We start from the raw sequence: 18,833 nt of genomic DNA, 5'->3' as shown, positions 1-18,833 counted from the left end.
GATTTAATCTGTGAATTGAATGGCCTTCTTGTCTTCCTGTCTCTGGATGAGCCTTAGAACCTATGTCCCAAAGCCCTGGACTGGTGTTGAGTTGAAGGCCAGATTGATGTTGACAGACATTTAGGGAAGCTCAGTTTTTCTACTTCCATTAAAAGAATTTAAAATGCTGCCAGTTTCAAAAGAAGTCAACCACCCTTTGCCATGATTATTCTCAACGCCATCCATGGAAACTGGATTGTGTATTTCGAGGAGTGTCTGTGTGTTGTGGGGAGTATACGTTTGAAAGAGACAGAACATGGATCTCCAGCATTCAGAACAATGGAGCTTATTGCCAGCAGAGTTAATTCACACACAGCGCCGGATGGTGCCCGCAAGAGAGCCGATAAGACAACACCGTTAATTAACTGGAACCCAGCTGGGCCTCCTTTTGGCAGGGAAGCTGAAGCACAAAAGAGCAATGGACGCCAGCCATACAGCGAGAGGTGGGGGGGGCGTGGAGAGAGAAGAGAAGAGACTTCTGGTTGAGACTGAAGCTAACCGAGAGATTACTTTGTGCTTCCTCTCTCCTTTTTGTCAGTGTTTCCCTATTTTGAGGAAAGGTTAAGGCGGAAGTAAACAGAGACAAATGCACAACGGCATGCAATCCTCCAGCCCATGAAAATATGAGAAATGTATCTTCACTGACTCTGCTTCTTAGCAAATGGGTTCTTGTGCCCATTGCAGTTCAGCAGTCATTCCTAGTCTATCACCCTCTCCAGACTGATGACAACCCACATCCCTCTCAGCTACTGTGTGTCTCTCTAGTTTCTTCTTCTGTGCACGGTTGGGATGTTTGTAGTAGATGCTCAACACACCTAGAGGTACGTAACTGCGTTAGGGAGGTTGAGCAATGATATAAATCATAAGTGGTCAACTTGTGTCGCTCCAGGTGGCATTGGAATGCAGCTTGCATTAGCTAGAGCCAGTGTAGCCACTACTCAAGGGTCACGAGCGTCACATTTCAGCCACATCTACGTGACCACTGATTCCCTACACCCACGCTATGAACATAGGACAAGATGCGGGCCAAGAACACTGAAACATGAAACCCTAAAGGCAGCTGTCCTAGAGAAAGCAGGCTGTAGCACTCTCTAACAATTCCAGCACAAGAAACTGGAAACATTATTTCAGCTGTCTTTACCGTTTGGTCCGGGACAAAAGTCTTTGAGTAAGGGTGTGAAAGGCTTGTCTAGAGGAAAAAGACAATTGAGACAAAATCCCAGTTCCAGACAAGAAGAAAGCTTGTCTCCTAGAAAAGTATTAGTGAATGCTAAGGATGCTAATTTCTTCTTCCATGCATTGGTCTCAGCTGAGCAAAGGCTACAGGAACCCCTCTAGAGAGCAGAGAGCCAAGATCCAACTATTTAGGGTTTCTGCAGAAACAGAATACATAGATAACAGATTGTTGCTGGAGGCAGCATGCTGTCCCCTCGCCCTCTGGGATATGAAGTATTGAATCTTTCCTCCCAGGTGAGGAATATCTTAGCATGTCTAATAGGCTGCTGGTAGCAAGCCTGCCGATGCAGATCTCTGCAACATGGCGTTTGGGATCTTCAAGACATCAATTCCGATCTGGGCAATGGTGACACCCCCATGGGGTTTTTGTAACAGGAGGCATTCTGGGATGAATGCTCAAAGCGCAGCCCCATTACTGTGTGGGTAGCAGAATACACAGTGTAGCCTGTTGATACTTAGAAGCCTGTAATGAGGATGATCTGTCTGATTGCCGAAAGCTCTGTTGCAACTATTCATGTCTTAGTGATCAGGAATGCAGCGCAAGATCTGCCTTGTAGCTCAGCAGACAACCTATGTATGTGGAAATAGCATTCGTATAGGCTGCAGAACAGACACACACCTAGATATAGAAATTATGATTGACTGTGGGCTGGCCCTTAATTTGAAGACAGAACATCTCACTGGGGATAACTCGGATTCCTGTGTTGAGAAACAATGATTAATATTAATGCAAATGTCTGTTTGAAAAGACTGGGTTTCTTTGTTATTGTAATCCCCCTCCCCTCTTTTTTTTAAATCAAAAGATGGACGATTAACCAACGCCTCCACTCAGGTCGTAGGTTTCGTCACTTTCGCTCATCAACGTGAATATCTTTGTATTCAGCCATGTTTGTGGTGCTACACCAGGGTCCTCAGCTCTGCTGCTCTGAAGGCAAAAACAGATGTTATAGAAAAACAGGTAAGATGTCTGGCTTCCCATATGTTTGGGTAATTGCATCACATCAAAGCCCCCAAAGCCAATCAGTTGAGAGCGGGAGATTTAGGAGGAAAAAAACTGACAGTTTGACTGACAGATAAAGTTTAGACTTTCCTGTATCGAGAATTGTGAAAATCATGTAGCTTCAGATTTCATTTATCACTAGGTGAGAGACTGGGTTTACAGGAACAATATACATATTAGATGTCATCAGCTCTGGCATAAACTGTTATGCTACCAACGACATAAACGAGTGTAATTTAGCACTTTAAAAACAAAGCATGCATAGTTTTGACACTCCTTCTCCCAGTCCTGTTACTAAGTTCCCGTCTTCACGGAGAGACTGTCACACCTGTCATTAGAGCAGGCAGCACTTTAATGTCGTAAAGAGTGATTCCAACACACGTTCCTGTTTGAAAAATCTTACCTCAAAGGATTCATCTGCTTATGTCCCCAGGATCAACCACAAAATAAGCTAATTTGCAAATATCAACAGGTGAGAGAAGTGCTTGTTGTGAAACTCACACACAATCAGTCCTTAAGGGTTTATCTCTTCTAATGATTAGTTATTTATAATATCCATTTGTGTTGTGCAGATGCAAAAAGGGTGTAGAAATGGGCTGAAAGAAATTTAAGCAAAATGAGAAACTGAGTAAAAGCGAAATTGACATGTGTGACCATCAGTTGAAGTACAAAAACAGCTTCCTTTATTGAGAGAAAGAGAGCATACAGTATAAATAAAACAAATAACATCAATAACAGAGGAAAGCTCTTTTGGATCAGATCAAGGTGTAGCACCCTGTTTCTCATAAAAGCCTACCAAATGCCTTGTGGAAGTCCACAAGCTGTGTAAAAACGGAGTAATGCGACCCTGTTGTTCTTCCTCAGTAGCTGACATTCAGATGTACACTGCCAGTATGTAGGTTTCATAAAGCCCACACAGCTATTTGTCATGGACAACCCTATCCACCATGAATTTGTTGAAGTCCCCTTTGTCTAGTGGTCATGAGTCCAATAAATCAGTTATTTGTTGTAAATAGAAGTCCTTTCTGTTGCTCTCAATCATATTGTATATAATATATTCCTGGCATCAACGGGGGTGGACTAAAATGGGAGGTTCAATGTACTTATACTACACACAAATTCCTTCTGAAATTTCCCTCATATAGGATTACCCAGTGATAGAGGATTCCGGAAGCTGAGCATTTGATAAGTACTATGGTTACCAGGAGAAGACAGAAGCAAGAACAGCTTGGATGTGGCTGTAGTCTCTCTGTGCCAAAATATTTTGAAGGGCTGTTTTAGATTTAATGAAATGATGAAGCAAAGGTGTGGGTAGGTACATCACATACAGTGGAGAAACATACACATCCTCTAACCTCTTGGTTAAACTAACATTGCCATGCCTACTCTGCCAAATGCAGACTCGAAAAAATATGTTCAAGTTTCAAAACACTTTATTTGAGTTAGGCAAGCTGAGGAAGAAAATCTATATTGGACCGAAAGCAATACAGACATGTTCTGTGCATGTTTTCCAATAGAACCCCTTTGTCTTTTGAAATTTAAAAAAAAGGAGAAGTTGGAATTAGCAAAGAATGTTGCTGGAAACCAAGGTCAAAATCATCCATAATACTGTATGTGAAAGAAAGATAGTGAAGAAAGACAGAGACAAAAGTCAAGTCATTTGAAAGGTGGTGTTGGTACAGATACTAAAGACAGCCAAAAAGCAGAAAAGTGGGTGCTTTACTGAGTTAAGCCTGAACTCTCAAGCAAAAATTACCCTACCATGCACATATAAAGGAAATACAGGAGCGACCAGAATAGACTATATTGCTGGGAAAAAGTGAGGTGGACCAGTTAGACAAAGAGAAAGATCTAACATGAGATGGGTTGACTCAATAAAGGAAGCCACAGCTGTTAGTTTGCAATATCTGAGCAGAGCTCTTAATGACAGGATGTTTTAGAAGTCATTTTACTCATATAGAGTGAGAAGCAAGGTTTACTTCCCTACCACCTCCCCAACCTTCCCCCCAATGTTCTCCTGCAGCTGTCCTTGGCTGTTGTCCCTGTAAGTAAAATGGGTAAATTTACTTCTGAGTAAACCAGCTAAAATGTGCTTTGAGTTCATCTCCAGCCGGAAAGCAAAAAACCCAGTAATGTCACAGCTTAAATGAGTGAGCTGCTCAATATTATTCTCTATTTTTAAAAATATACACAGTATATCTTTTTATATATTTTCATAGGAAACAGTTTAAAATGTTTGGCCAGGAAGGAGTTATATGTTTTCTGCCACAGTCATTGAATGGTGTTCTGAGTGGCAGGGTCAAACATAGAATGTTGGCAAGTTATAAGAAAAAGCCCAGTTTTATAGTTATAATTTTTTTGTTTGGGGCATCCCTCTTTCTTGAGTTTGCTTACCGACGGAATGTTGAATGCGGCAATGAGCACAATATGTTTGCCTCCATTAAGAGTGGAAGCTTATCTCGTGTGTTTCCATGCACTGTGCATTTCTACAGAGTCATTCCAGAGAGCTATTTCTTTGTTGTTTTTGCCTCTCCACTGGAAGGTTCTTAGATCGCCATCCTAGATGCATCATTGATCCTTCTGTCCCCAGTAACTGGTGTCCCCTTGTCCCTTGCAAGACTTTCTCTCTCCTTAGTCAGAATTCAACTTAAAGCACTTCTGACCAGATTTACAAGATCCCTAGCAAATATGTCCCAGACCCTGTAAGGTGCCACCTGTTACTTGCTAGCAGTCATTCTTCATTGAAACACAGACGGTGAACAAAGAAGTCAAATCTTTCCTGACAACACCACCTCCACAACCACTTCCAGTATTCTTGTTTCTCTTCCTGGCCCTCAATCTTTGACTAGCAGTAATGATTGGGTCATCTCATGAGAAGAGAAGACTCCCTGGAAAAGACCCTGATGTTGGGAAAGTGTGAAGGCAAGAGGAGAAGGGGACGGCAGAGGACAAGATGGTTGGACAGGGTCACCGAAGCGACCAACATGAATTTGACCCAACTCTGGGAGGCAGTGGAAGACAGGAGGGCCTGGCGTGCTCTGGTCCATGGGGTCATGAAGAGGTGGACACGACTTAACTATTAAACAACAACAAATGATTTTTAAAAATGAAGAACCTTGTGCCCCAGGGTTCTTCAACTTTCCTGTCCAAAGTCACATAGTTACTTGCAAGATACTGAAGGCTCTGTCTGGCTGTATTATTTGGTCAAACATGGATCAGAATGAAGGTGGTGGTCAATGGATTTGATGATTCTTGGTAAATGGCCTGGATCTCATACCTGGGAGACAGCATACTAATCATCAAGAGCCTTGTTATATCTATGTCTGATAAAAATCAGCAATGTTTTTTGTGAAGAGAAAGGGACTGAACCTAGAACTTCTTTTCTGCAAAACGTGTATCACTGAGCAAAAGCATTTTCCCATCTAAATTCTACATAAAGCACATTGCCTCTTGACCAACTGTGTGCATGCACACACACTTCACAACTTCTTGCTGCCAGCCATGAGTAAACAACTGCTATTCTACTCATGGGAACGGCTGTTCATCAACTAGGCACCACAAACCTAAAGCATTTGCCATAGGACTTGTCAGCCCAGATATGTCATGTGAATATATATTAGAGGGCCCAGATAATAAAATAAAGGAATGTGCTGAGGGGGCCATTGTTAGGGATGAGATTTAGCACCATTGTTTGTACCCCATACATCCAATTGCTGAGGTGGCTTTCAAACGAAGATTATACCTGAGCCAACATTAGTCCACATGACCTTGTCAGTCCAGCCGGCAGATGCTGGGAGGGGGGCAGAAAGGTATCGAAGAGGGTCTTGCTGTCCGCAAGAGTGACGGGAAATGTTCTCCTGTTGACCGTGTTGGGTTACCAGTCTCGTCAAGTTTCATGCATGGGATAGAAGGAAGTGCCCTCTTGCTGTTTGCCTGAGGCAGCCAACTGTCTTGGCCTGACCCTTTTCTCCTGTTCTAGTCCTGTTCGGAGGCCCTTAGGAAGGGCTCATTGCTGAGGAATTGTGGGTCATCCGTGGTAGTAAATAGCAAATAGGTCAGGAGCTGACAAAGATAATTTGGAAGCCTACCAGGACCTGTGTGTCTGCTCTTGGTGTCCATTTCTGTGAAAACCTTCTCCCAAGGGGGATGTGTCATATTTTGCTAATGCTTCTGAAACAGCCTAAGGGAAGCCTGTCACGGATGTCCTCTCTGTCCAGGTATCCAGGATATAACAGGCTATTATGGGATGGGTGGATAGGAAGTTGCCTTCACCAACTTTTCAAGGGGCTGTCAGTAGTTCAGCCTTAGCTCGAATCTGCTCCCCTAGAATATGCCATCTACGCTGACACGCCGTTACTTATTATTAAAACACCAACACGCAATTATGAGCCCAGAGAATTGCCCTGCCACGTAACACATAGAGAATGCTAATCTCCTCATTAAAATTTCACTTCATTAGGATTTAAAAAAAGAGCTCAGTCTCCCTTAGGCCTCTGACCCTCCCTCCCTGCCGCCCTGCTGCTGTTCAGTCTTGACGTGAGGTGAGTTTCAAGCAGGCTTTCCCCTCCCAGGCACCTCCTGTTTAAATAAATAAATAAATAAATAAATAAATAAATAAATAAATAAATAAATAAATAAATAAATAAATGCACCAGAAATAACTATTGCATTTGCAACTCACCCTGTTCGAACCTCAGCAGAGCCCCCCCTTCATTAATATTCTCCCCTCCCCCTCCCAACATTGTACTACAAACCATTTAAAGACACAGCAACCTGAAAGTTAGGCTGGGGGGTGGTAAGACTAAAAGCCATGGCAAATTGACAAAGTTGTTTTGTAAATATGGTCATCCCTTAGAAACACGTTTGTTTTTCTCTGCTGTGCATTTCCTGAGCATTTACATGGGGGGGGCATGGTCACCTCTACCAACCCTGCAAAGCACTGTCAGTGGTTCAGCCTGAGCTCCATTCTAACCCTTTACGACATGCTACCCTGGGGTGTCTTGAGAACCCCTCTCTGGATCAGCAACAGCTGGCTTCTATAAATTTGTTGCATCATCTATCACTACAGACAAGAACCAAGAAATCTAGCTAAGAAGCTTTCCATCAGATCAGACCATTTGTCCCTTAAATTGACTATTGTCTACTCCAGCCTTCCCTAATTCTGTGCTTTCCAGACAGTTTGGGTGATAACTCCCATCATACCCAGCCAGCATGGAAACAAATCTACTCTGAGAGTGGCCTTCCAGAGTTGCAGATGGTGGCCTTTCCCCAACCAACCAACCAACCAACCAACCAACCAACCAACCAACCAACCAACCAACCAACCAACCAACCAACCAACCAACCAACCAACCAACCAACCAACCAACCAACCAACCAACCAACCAACCAACCAACCAACCAACCAACCAACCAACCAACCAACCAACCAACCAACCAACCAACCAACCAACCAACCAACCAACCAACCAACCAACCAACCAACCAACCAACCAACCAACCAACCAACCAACCAACCAACCAACCAACCAACCAACCAACCAACCAACCAACCAACTTAGAACTGCTGAGCTGGGACACCACCTGTATAGATCATTGAGTCTGGCCCCGTCAAGGAGGCACAGTGAAGGAATCAAACTCCCAACCTCTGACTCCACAGCTAGATGGCTAAACCACTGGTTCTTAACCTTGGGTTACTCAGGAGTTTTGGACTGCAACTCCCAGAAGCCTTCATCACCAGCTGTCCTGACTGGGGTTTCTGGGAGTTGCAGTTCAAAAGCATCCGAGTAACAAAGGTTAAGAACCACTGGGCTAAACCATTGAGCTATCCAACAGTTCTTAACTGTGTTTTATGTGTGTTTGTGTGGTATCACTAAATTCTCTTCAGGTCTAGTACTTGAACCATATTCTTGGCTCAGAATTTTTCTCTCCCACTCTGTGGGAATCAACCCTTCTGATCATTGAACACAGAACCAAAAGGAAGTACTGTATACATTCTGAAATGAGAATTCCTTGATGGCAGTTCTGACCACTGTCCTTAAAAATGCCAAATCATATAGTTCTCCCAACAACCTTATACTTTAAAGTATGCTGTAAGAAGAAAAGCAGAGCTTGGAAATAACTGATTATGAATAATTAGTGAGTTGTTATTTCCTTTTCCCAACATCTTGGTAAAGGTACATTACGTTATGGCTATAACTTAATGAGGAATAATTTTAGAGGAGAGCAACATCAGAATTCCAGATGGATGCTTGCAATATTAAAATATAATGTTTTTATTTGGAAAACATACTGCTTTTCTGGTAAACTTGTTACATCATTGTACAATATGCAGTAGTGGAGACATTATCTTTCCTTTTGCTTTATCTCTGAATTATGTTGTACGGAACGCAAACAATTGTCGATCATTTCCACTTCAAATTTAGAAATGCTTCAATTTGTTTTTAGTTGCCATATTTCAAAGTTTATTAAAATTATTGGTGGAGACAGTTTCGGCACTGTGTGATATTTTTAGGTGCGTCAAAAAGGGATGTGGCTTTCAAAAGGGTTGTGGCTTAAGGTCTCATAATATGATGGGGTCTACATGAAAAGACAATCAGAAGCCGCACACACTTGTACACCCAGACCCCAGATTAGGCCTTTCATGTGGGGGATATAAAGAGAGAAGGAATCACTGCAAAAATGGGGAAACACAAATATGGTTTCTTCATATCTATAAAGCCATCACTACTCTATAATCTGATCTCAGAGTCCTAGAGCTGAAAAATTTTTAGACTTATTTGGATGGCTATTTTTTTAATCATCCAAGAATTGTGTACTTATTTATAAAGGTTCCCCTTGACAATTTGTCCAGTCGTGTCCGACTCTAGGCGGCGTCACTCATCTCCATTTCCAACCCATAGAGCTAGCGTTTGTCCGCAGACAATCCTCTGTGGTCACATGGCCAGCGTGACTAGACACAGAATGCTGTTTACCTTCCCACCGAGGTGGTACCTATTTATCGACTCGGTGTTGGGTCATATTCATGTTGGTAGCTTCAGTGACACTGTCCAGCCATCTCGTCCTCTGTCGTCCCCTTCTCCTCTTGCCTTCACACTTTCCCAACATCAGGATCTTTTCCAGGGAGTCTTCTCTTCTCATGAGATGGCCAAAGGACTGGAGCCTCAGCTTCAGGATCTGTCCTTCCAGTGAGCACTCAGGGTTGATTTCCATCAGAATGGATAGGGTTGTTCTCCTTGCAGTCCAGGGGACTCTCAAGTGGGCATTCATCTCACTAGTGGGCAGGAATTGGAAAATATATGGACCGACAGAGTACAGATGTTGGAGTACAGTTCTTATCTATAATAGCCAGCATATCCAACAATGAAGAACAAGTTATCATTTTTTTCACTGTTGGAAATACTTGCTACAACAAACGGAAGTTCTGGTCTCTGCCATAATTTCCCCTTCAAACTGCACAAAAAGGATGGGCAGGTGGCATAATGTCTTCACTTCTTCATTCTAACCTTGGAGAATAGACACATAAAATAATTTTAAAACAAGTGTATATAAATTAAAAATGAAAGTTCATAAAAATTATTTTATCTTTCCTAAATTGCTTTGGAAGACTTGGCCTTCAAGGACAGAATAAATATGTCTCAAGTAAATAAATATTTCAAGCAAACATGGCCCACCGCCGGGCAGGGGTTGGGCGCATGCAACCGCATCAAAAATCACAAATACATACCAGATTGTTATTAAAGTCTAGTCACAAGGCAAGTAGACTAAGTACCACGAGCTGTCTATGGAGATATGGAGATTTGTGTCTACACAGGGCAATATGAGGTTGTGTGTGTCAAAAAAGTGTGGCTGAGACTGTGACAGTTTTTCTCTTCCCCCAGCTACACTGTAATTTGTACCCAGGATGTAGACAACAGACGTGGATAATATTTCTTGCAGACAGATAATCCCTTACACTTGTGCTCAAAATGTTTTTCCAGATAAGCTGCAAAACCGTCTGTTCTTATTTCTGATGGATCTAGGTTGGAAGATTAACTCAACCAATAAATGCATTAGTGCCATACTGCAGGAAAGGGGGCAGTCGTGTGCTCTGCTGATTTTTGTAAAAAGTAGTGGTCCTTCTTATGAATTGATGTGCCCCTGCACGAATGCCTGTCGCTGCTCTAGATTCAAATACAGAAACCGATTAATGCCTGGTGAGGTCCTCCCTATACCAAGGCAAACTTGCATGTTGACGGTAACTTTTTGTAAGCAGAATTTCTCATTTTTTTTCTCTCCACAGAACAACCTTGGCTAACTTTGATGTAGTTGGACTACAGTCCCATTATCCAACCACATCTAGGGACCCACTACCGGAGATTAAACATAAGCAAAGCCTGCCATAAAGTCTTCAATGATGTCAATACAGTACGTGCAGGTGATAGGCTGAAGGTCTGGCAGCAAGGAAGAGATGAAGAAGAATATTTGTGAATATTATCCTGTATTTCAAAATCACAAGAGCCCAGCACATTGGGGAGAAAGAATACGGCAATTGATGCCATGCTCTACATAGTGATTGATCACATGGCCAGTTTACATCGATTCCAGTTCTGATTTTTTTCCCAGTAGCTGTAAAATCATGTGGTATATAACTCAGTAGGCATATTTACATTGACTTAAATTACTTTTATTGCATGCATTCTCTTTGCTGATCACACTTTTAATTTAATATATATTTTTAAAAGGTATAAGTGATGCATTGTTAAATCGAGTGTCTCCTAGTGAAGCTCCAGGCACACCAATCGTCCTCCGTGTCCTGACGCACTCACTCTGTGGGTGCAGAGTGAGTGCAGAGCAAGCATGCCAGAACACCGTGGATGGTCTGCTCCTGCTCTCCACCAGCTGGTCTTTTCGTTGACTTCTTCATCCAGGGAATGTAGAGAATGGGGGTAGATGGTTGTAATGCTGAACATAGTGATGCAATGATGTAGTGATAAACATGGTAAGGAAAAAAAATTTAAATCAAAGGAAAAGCAAGAGTGTTCCTGCCACCCAAAATTCACATAGGCACAAATTAAAATGACATCAGCATTCACATCCAGAAAACTTCATTGAATTGAATTGATTTAGAAGTGAGGTATTTTGAAAAGCCCCTACTGGCCAGTTGGGGGGAAAAAAACTTACTTTACAGCCCAAATAAATTGATTTTCTCCTGGCATCGTGTGGCCGGAAATGTATACATTGATTTAAAGAATGCTTAAATTTATGTAACTATATTTCTAATGGCCAGTGTAACCTCTCCCTTATTTTCTACTTTAGAGAGCATTCCCCACTCCCCGAAACTTTCCTTCATAGTAGGAAATGCCAGGACCACTGTGCTAGATAGGGAAGGGTTAAATAGTGGAAGTGGAAGTGTTCTTAGCTACCAGAGGCTTAAATCTATTTTCTAATCCAAACTAGAGCAGACCCATGTTGACCCATGGGATCGATTCAATGAGTCTACTTTGGTTTGAACCACTGACTGAGTTTTAATAAAAGGATCTTCAATCCTCTCTAAGGTCCCCCTGGCCAGGTGGAAATGGAAGGTTCTCTTGGGTTGCTAGAAGTGCAGGAGAAGAATCAGCTAAATGGAAGGAAGTGGGGCAGAGATGAAGTTGGGATAACAAGGTTGCACAAGCTGCTGTCCATATAGGTAGGACAGGCTGATAAACGTCCCTTGCTATCTATTCTGATTATCATGATATCACTTTCTATGCTAAAATCCTTGATCTAGGACCATCTGAAATACAGCTTGGGGGGGGGGTGGAATGAAAGCTAAGGTCTGATCTTTGAGACTCAGAACTTATCTCCCTGGATCGTCACGTTGGAAACCACTTTTGTGGAGTTTCAAGGCCGAGCGTTTCTATCTATAGAGCCTGTGAGAAGTATAACATCCCAGGAAGAAGCCGAGATTAATTTGGAAAAGCTCCTTTTTTGGACTAGAATATTCACAATCCCTCACCTTCCACTGTTACCAAAGAAGAGGATGCGTATCAGCAAAACAGAGGACCAAAGATGATACTAGTTTGCACAAAATTTTGTCTACAGGTTGGCCATTGTTATTTTGATCTGCCATTACATTGCTTCTCACCTACAATGACATAGTATTTTTGAGGTATGTGAGAAGTTTGAGTAGTCAAGAACAAATCCTGCTGGACTAATCTTATCTAATTTTTTTAATCTTGTGACCTCCCTAGTAGACAGCAGGAATGCTGTAGATGTAATATATCTTGACTTCAGCAAAGCCATTGACAAAGTGCTCCATGATATTCTGATTAGCAAACAAACTAGGTGTGGGCTAGATAGAACAAGGGTCAGGTGTATACACAGTTGTTTACAGAATCGCACTAAGAGAGTGCTTATCAGTGGCTCTTTCTCAGACTGGGATGAGGGATACTGCTCAGTCCTGGTCTCAGGGCTCTTCAACAGTTTTATTAATGACTTCGATGTGGGGGTGCAGAGAATACTTATCAAATTTGCATATGACACAACGTTGGGTGGAATAGCCAATACCTTGGAGGACAGGAACAAAATTCAGAAAGATCTTGATAGGACATTTCTGTTTTCCTTATACTGTATGTCATTACTAGCATGGACAAATACCTCTGTCTTTGGCTTGAAAACATTCATTTTTTACACTACTAGTCTCAAAAACCCCTAGTTAGCCACTGGCCTTTCTGACTGGGAGATCCTAGCAAACATCTAGTTGAAGTCAGTTTCACATGTACTCAATGATAAATCCTTGCTGTTCAATATCCAGAGCATTCTACTTATTTTTTGCAGCCAATTCACATTGTTTTTTGTCTGTAACTAAAATTGACCATTTCATGCACATTCGTCCATAAGGTACAGACATTTACACTAGTTTCATAATATATGCTTTTTTGAAGTCACCTTTCCTCATATGCAACATACCCTTTAATTTTCAGGCCCGCTGGGCAGGGCTCCACCTCTCTTGCGCATACTTCTCCCCCCCCCCCCCCGCATCCATGACTCTGCCCCACCATCCCGCACATGTGGGATTCGGTCACCCCTAGAATCAAAGGGGCTGCCCAAAGAAGGAAGAAAACTGCACGGAGAGGGTGGAGTCATGCATCTTAGAGGGAACCTTGCCCATGTGCATATTTTTGCATGCCATTTTATATCTCCGTATATAAAAAAATTAGAGAGGGTACAAACTGAAAAAAAGCTGTCACTTGCCTTACACACCAGTTCTGGAAGGGCAAAATGTCAACACATTTTTACATATTGTAAAGCATATTACAAGTACTCATTACTCCTATATTTGAATTATCTGGAAGTGGAGGAATTACAATCTCACCTCCACAAACTGAATGTGTTGTGTCTTACTTACGTCAAGAGGTTCAGCTCCATCCTGAGTCCGGCATAGATAGGGACACCTATGTATTTTACCAAAATATGTCCCAATCAGATAATTGAAGTAAGGATGTTCAGGTGATCATCCAACTCCTGTGAGTAAAGGTCCACCCGTATGGTAAAGACCATTGGTAGTGTTTGCATTTCAGTTCCCTCTCACCCCGTTGATTAAATGCTCCATTCACACAAATCTGTTTATAGTGATTGCCTACTGAAGCAACCCTCCATGCCTCTGACATAACCCACTACAGCTCACAAAGGTTTTATACCATATGACTTCTGTTGGCCTTAAAGTCGGCACCAAACTCTCCGATGTTTCCGCTTCCATAAACGAACACAGCTGCTCCCAGGAATTTTTTTCCCCAGTGTATATATTTTCACGGCAAAAAAATCCCACAAAGCAACCAATCCAAAAAAAAAAAAAAATTAAGGATGGAAGGTCTTGGAATACAAGCTATGGACAAAACAGAGAGAGCCACGAAGCAGGAATTTTGGTCTCTCTTTGGAAGACAAAGGCGAGCAGAATGCACTCTCTGCTGCTCTTCCTGAAACTGGGCAAGATGCTCATTTCAAAGCCTCACTGTCTCCCAGGATTTCTCACATTAGCAAGCAAGCAAGCTGGTAGCGACATGTAATCAGCCGCACAGCAAGCTGTTGCTAACAGCGAAGTTCAGTACAAGGCAAGGCTGTGACTTCATTCTCTTTCTAAGGGTCTCTTTACCGTTCCACAAGTCCTGCATAAGACCATGTTCTCACCGAGGAAAATGGCTCTGTGTGGGACAGGTACTGCCCAGCTGTCCCTTTGGACCAAACCCATCACCCAGTAGCATAAACTTTGCAATATGTTTATTGCTAGTCCAAAATCAGGCAAGACGATTCTGTTCCATCTTGCCCCTGAGTCACAGGGCACAGGGGCCAAGGACCGGATGCAAATCTAAGGACGGTTATTGTTCAGCACAAGGACCACGGCAGTGACTTTAAAAGCTCCATAGGGACACTTTGTCTCAAGCAAACTCAGGTGAGTGAGAAAAGACTGTGAAATATAAAACAGACCAAAGCATGCTTAAACCCACCTTTCCTGTTTAAAAGCAAGACCCAGCCCATTCAACTTCAGCCCCCCACATCACCCTCTTCTCCAAAACACCAACTCTAATTCCATACTAAACTAGATTACAAAGGTGTTGATCTCTGTCAAGAGATCAGTGGGACTAAGAAATGATGCTTTGGTCCTTAATTTTTCCTACCTGTCCTGAGAGGCTCAATGTGAAGAAGTCGAAGCCCCATAACAAGCTGATGGGGTGAAGCCCTATCACCGCAAGGGGTCCGAATGTATAAGGCCTGCTCGGATCCCCTTGTCCCTTTTGTTGCCAGCACAGAGAGGCGGTTTGGCAGCTCATGGCCAATTCCTCTCATCCTCTCTTTCTCTCACACCCAGACACACATCACTCCCCCTTTCTCAAAGGAGACAATCAGCCCACACCATTTCCTTGGCCAGGATTCAATTCGATCAGTGTGTGAGCTGCCGCATGAGCCAAATCCAGCCTCTTGCCCGACTGATTTAAACAAAAACAACAACAAAAACAAATGAACAGGACACTGAGTGAAGAAGATATAATGTTTTGCTAACTTTAATATTTTTTTAAAAAAGGCCATCTACAAAATACATCAAGTGGAGAAAACAAGGGTCCAGTGGAGCACTTCAGAATTCCACCTTTCCCCTTCCTCCACCTTTCCACGTGTTGCCATTTCAATGTCCAAGCACACCCGGTCATGTCCACACTAACCCAGCCTTGCAGGGCATCTCTGCCAAGTCTCTTGGCAATTCTCCAACCTGTGCCAGCTTTGTTCTCTCCCCCCTCCCCATCTCACAGCTCATCCTTCCAACTGTATCTACTGTCAGCTATCGTTCCCCCTCCCCGCCCCAGATTTCTGTGGCTGCTTTAGTAAGGAGCTGTCCAGCAGCATCCAAAAAACCGAGCCAAAAATCCCTAAAGGGACGTGTTGACTATTCCTAGCAACTAGTTTATTTAAAACAACATAGGCTGAAAGAAGTCAGCACAAGGACACACTTACCCTTTTTTTGAGGTCCGTGCTTCTCTCGTTTTGTTCAGGTCAGCCCCTGCCCATACATTTCTGGATGCCCATTTTGTGCCCTTCACCCACAAAAGGTCCTGGATATTAGGAAAGTCGCCTAAAATCTCAGCAAGGGAATGCAAGCTAAGGAGGACACTCTCACATCCGTGGCATGCTTTGTCTCCAAATGGTGCCAAGTTCTTCCCCTCCTTTCTGCCACCATCAGAAGAATGGGCAGTAAAACTGGCACTCTTTTCACAAGGCATCTGAGTACTGAGGTGCAAAGCATCATGGGACCAAGGGAAAGAAGGGAGGAGGGAGAAAGGAAGAGAGAAAAGGGGAAGGAGGGAGAAGAGAGAAGAAGGGAGGAAAAGGGAGAAGGCAAAGAAAGAGAGAGAGAGAAGACGGTGAACCTTTTTCCACCCTGCCAGTTCTGAGAAGTAGCTAGAGAAGAACAGAGCAGGATAATGAAATGTCATATGCTTCAAATCAGCATAGATCATTGTAAACTGCAGTTTAATGCTCTCTCTCCAAAGGTGATCAGCCTTCTGATCAAAGCTGACCAGCAATCCTTTTCCAGCCCATCTCTGGTGCAAAAATAAGTTCTTTTTTTAAAAAAGGGAAAAGCAGAACACAGGAACAGCCAATAGTCTCTTCTGCCTTATTTTTGCCTCCTTCATTCTCTCTTTCCTCCTTGCTTTATCCATTCACCATTCTCACCTGTCTCCTAATTTTTTCCATTTAATTTTTTTTTTTGCTGTAAGTGTTCACTTTTGTGCTCTTGTGCAAAACTGATGACATTTTTAAAAAGTGGAATGCAGGAACGGCTTGCATCTTCACTCTCTTCCTTCCTACTCCACTCTCTCCTTCCTTTCTTTCTCCCTCTATCCCTCCCTCCTTTCTTTTTACCTGCTTCTGGTTTTGTCTTTTTTTTAAAAAAAAAAGTTTTTGCTTTTGCACAATGCAACTAAAGTGACAACGCTGGGGGGGATTAAAAAACAGAAAGCAAGAACAGTTGATATGCCAAGAAAACTAAGTAGGAGCATCAATAAAGCACAGAGGGGTGGAAAATGACCAGCAGCAGAAACATCATCAAATGTCTCACACTCACAAAACACATGGGCCAGCAAGCATCTGTGTAATACTGGGGTCCACAGAAGCAGATCTTTCCCTGGAGCAAATTGGAGCAAAGTGGAAAAAGCATGTGCTGCTGCCTGATGGTGATGTAAAATAAAAAAAAAATTAAAAATCCAGAAAGCAAGGTTCTAGATTCCACCTTCGTTCTTTTAATACTAGTTTCAGTCTTGTGTTGTGTGGACACCAGGACTCAGTACTAGTATTATGACAACAATAAACGTTGAACAAACAACAGTGCGGATGGATCCAGTGTGATGCATATCTGTACACATCTACCCGGAAGTAAGCATCATTGAGTTCAATTGGGTTTACTTCTAAGTGGCTAGATATGAGATTCACACACACACACACACACACACACACACACACACACACACACACACACACACACACATGTATGTATATGCGTACCTACTGTTTTGTACGATACCAACGCGCCTTCTCAACACAGAGTGTGTCCCTAATTCTCATTTTATTCCAAAGAGGTTAAAATGTCCACTGTCATTTCAACAGTAGAACAATAAACCTTGGCAGTTAACACCTTTTTTCTATCAGTTCATGTATTAATCACCATCTGACATCAATATTCATATTGTCCTCATATTAATCTTTTCACTTTGCACCAAATTGATGCTGCTTGGATGGTCCTCTTCCGGCTTGGTGGGTGATTTTTCTTCAATTCCAAAATCTCTCACCCATTTCTTTCACCACAACAGTTCTCCACAAGTGTCTGCTGCTGTAATAAATTCAGATTCTGGAGAAGGCTATAATATCTTGTTTATGACTTACCCAGGAAATTGCTGCATCACCATAAATAAACAAATAACATGTAATTGATTTACAACCTGACTGATCTCCAACCCAATCTGCATCAGTATAACCTATTAACTTTGCATTTTCATTAACTGGTATTTACAATTTAAAATTTATGGTTCCTTTAGCTACTCTCTTAACTGCTTCCCAATGACTTTTTGTTGGTGCACTTACTTTTCTACTTAAAATGCCAACAGCAGTAGTTATCTGGCCTGTAGCAAGATACCATAACTTACCAATTGTAGCACTATACTTAGCATTATTTGGTAAATACTTTACATTTACTGTCGTCTGATGCATCTTTTCTTTCTCCTTTACCTTTAAGAAAACCAGTTTGCATTAGTATTGCAACATTGCTTGCATCTTTAAGACCTCAAGCATCAAATAATTTAATTATCTTTTGTTTTTAACAAATATGAACCATCTACATCTGTTACAATTTCTATACCAAAATAAAAGTTTACCTGACCCAGTTCCTTAATTTCTATTTCTAAAGTTTTCTTACTATTTTTTTTTTTATATTCCTGTTCATTACGTGTAGGAACTAAAAGATCAACAACAAAGGAAAGGATATATGCAAAATGTCCATTTCTTCTGCTGCTGAAGAGACATTGATCACCATCAATTTGTTGAAACGCTTGCTGAATCAGCATCTTTAGTGTTTCATTCCATGCCCTCACTGATTCTTTAAGTACATAGAGTCCTTTCTTTAATGTGCAAACAAATTCTGGACGTTTCTGGTTGACAACACCTAGTGGTGGTTGCATATAAAGTTCTTCTATTTCTCCATGCAGAGATTCTGTTTTCACATCAGGATGTTTTACTTGCATTTTTTTTGATGCAGCGATACTGAGAAGCATTCTTATAGTGCTGTATAGAGATGAGACATTTGCATTTGTGGAGGAATACAAATGGCCTCGGGATCTGATATCCGCGTGGCTCCCTCGCTGGGTATTTTTAAAAACCAACTAAAAACACTGATGTTTCAGCAGGCCTTCCCTTCAGCCCGTCCCTGACTTTCCCCTTTCTTACCTTTTCTAGTGTCTGTCCCATTTGTCTAAAGTTCTCCCCTTATTTTAAAATTGTTTTTATTTATATTGTCATATTATTGTTGTAAGCCGCCTAGAGTGGTCTTAATCGA

At 42.1% G+C, this 18,833-nt stretch overlaps 1 long non-coding RNA gene across 1 annotated transcript in view; it reads right to left on the bottom strand.

Annotated features, from left to right (window-relative positions):
* The window catches only part of LOC140701997 (uncharacterized), a 46,613-nt gene extending 28,715 nt beyond the window's left edge, over window positions 1-17,898 (bottom strand). Inside the window, exon 1 of the long non-coding RNA XR_013538407.1 lies at window positions 15,743-17,898. This is a non-coding gene — a long non-coding RNA (uncharacterized LOC140701997). The remainder of the gene's footprint in view (window positions 1-15,742) is intronic.
* Window positions 17,899-18,833: the final 935 nt, after the last annotated feature.

Source organism: Pogona vitticeps, chromosome 9 (genome assembly GCF_051106095.1).
Source record: "Pogona vitticeps strain Pit_001003342236 chromosome 9, PviZW2.1, whole genome shotgun sequence".
Classification (NCBI taxonomy): Eukaryota; Metazoa; Chordata; class Lepidosauria; order Squamata; family Agamidae; genus Pogona; species Pogona vitticeps.
This window is presented reverse-complemented; position numbering and strand designations above follow the sequence as displayed.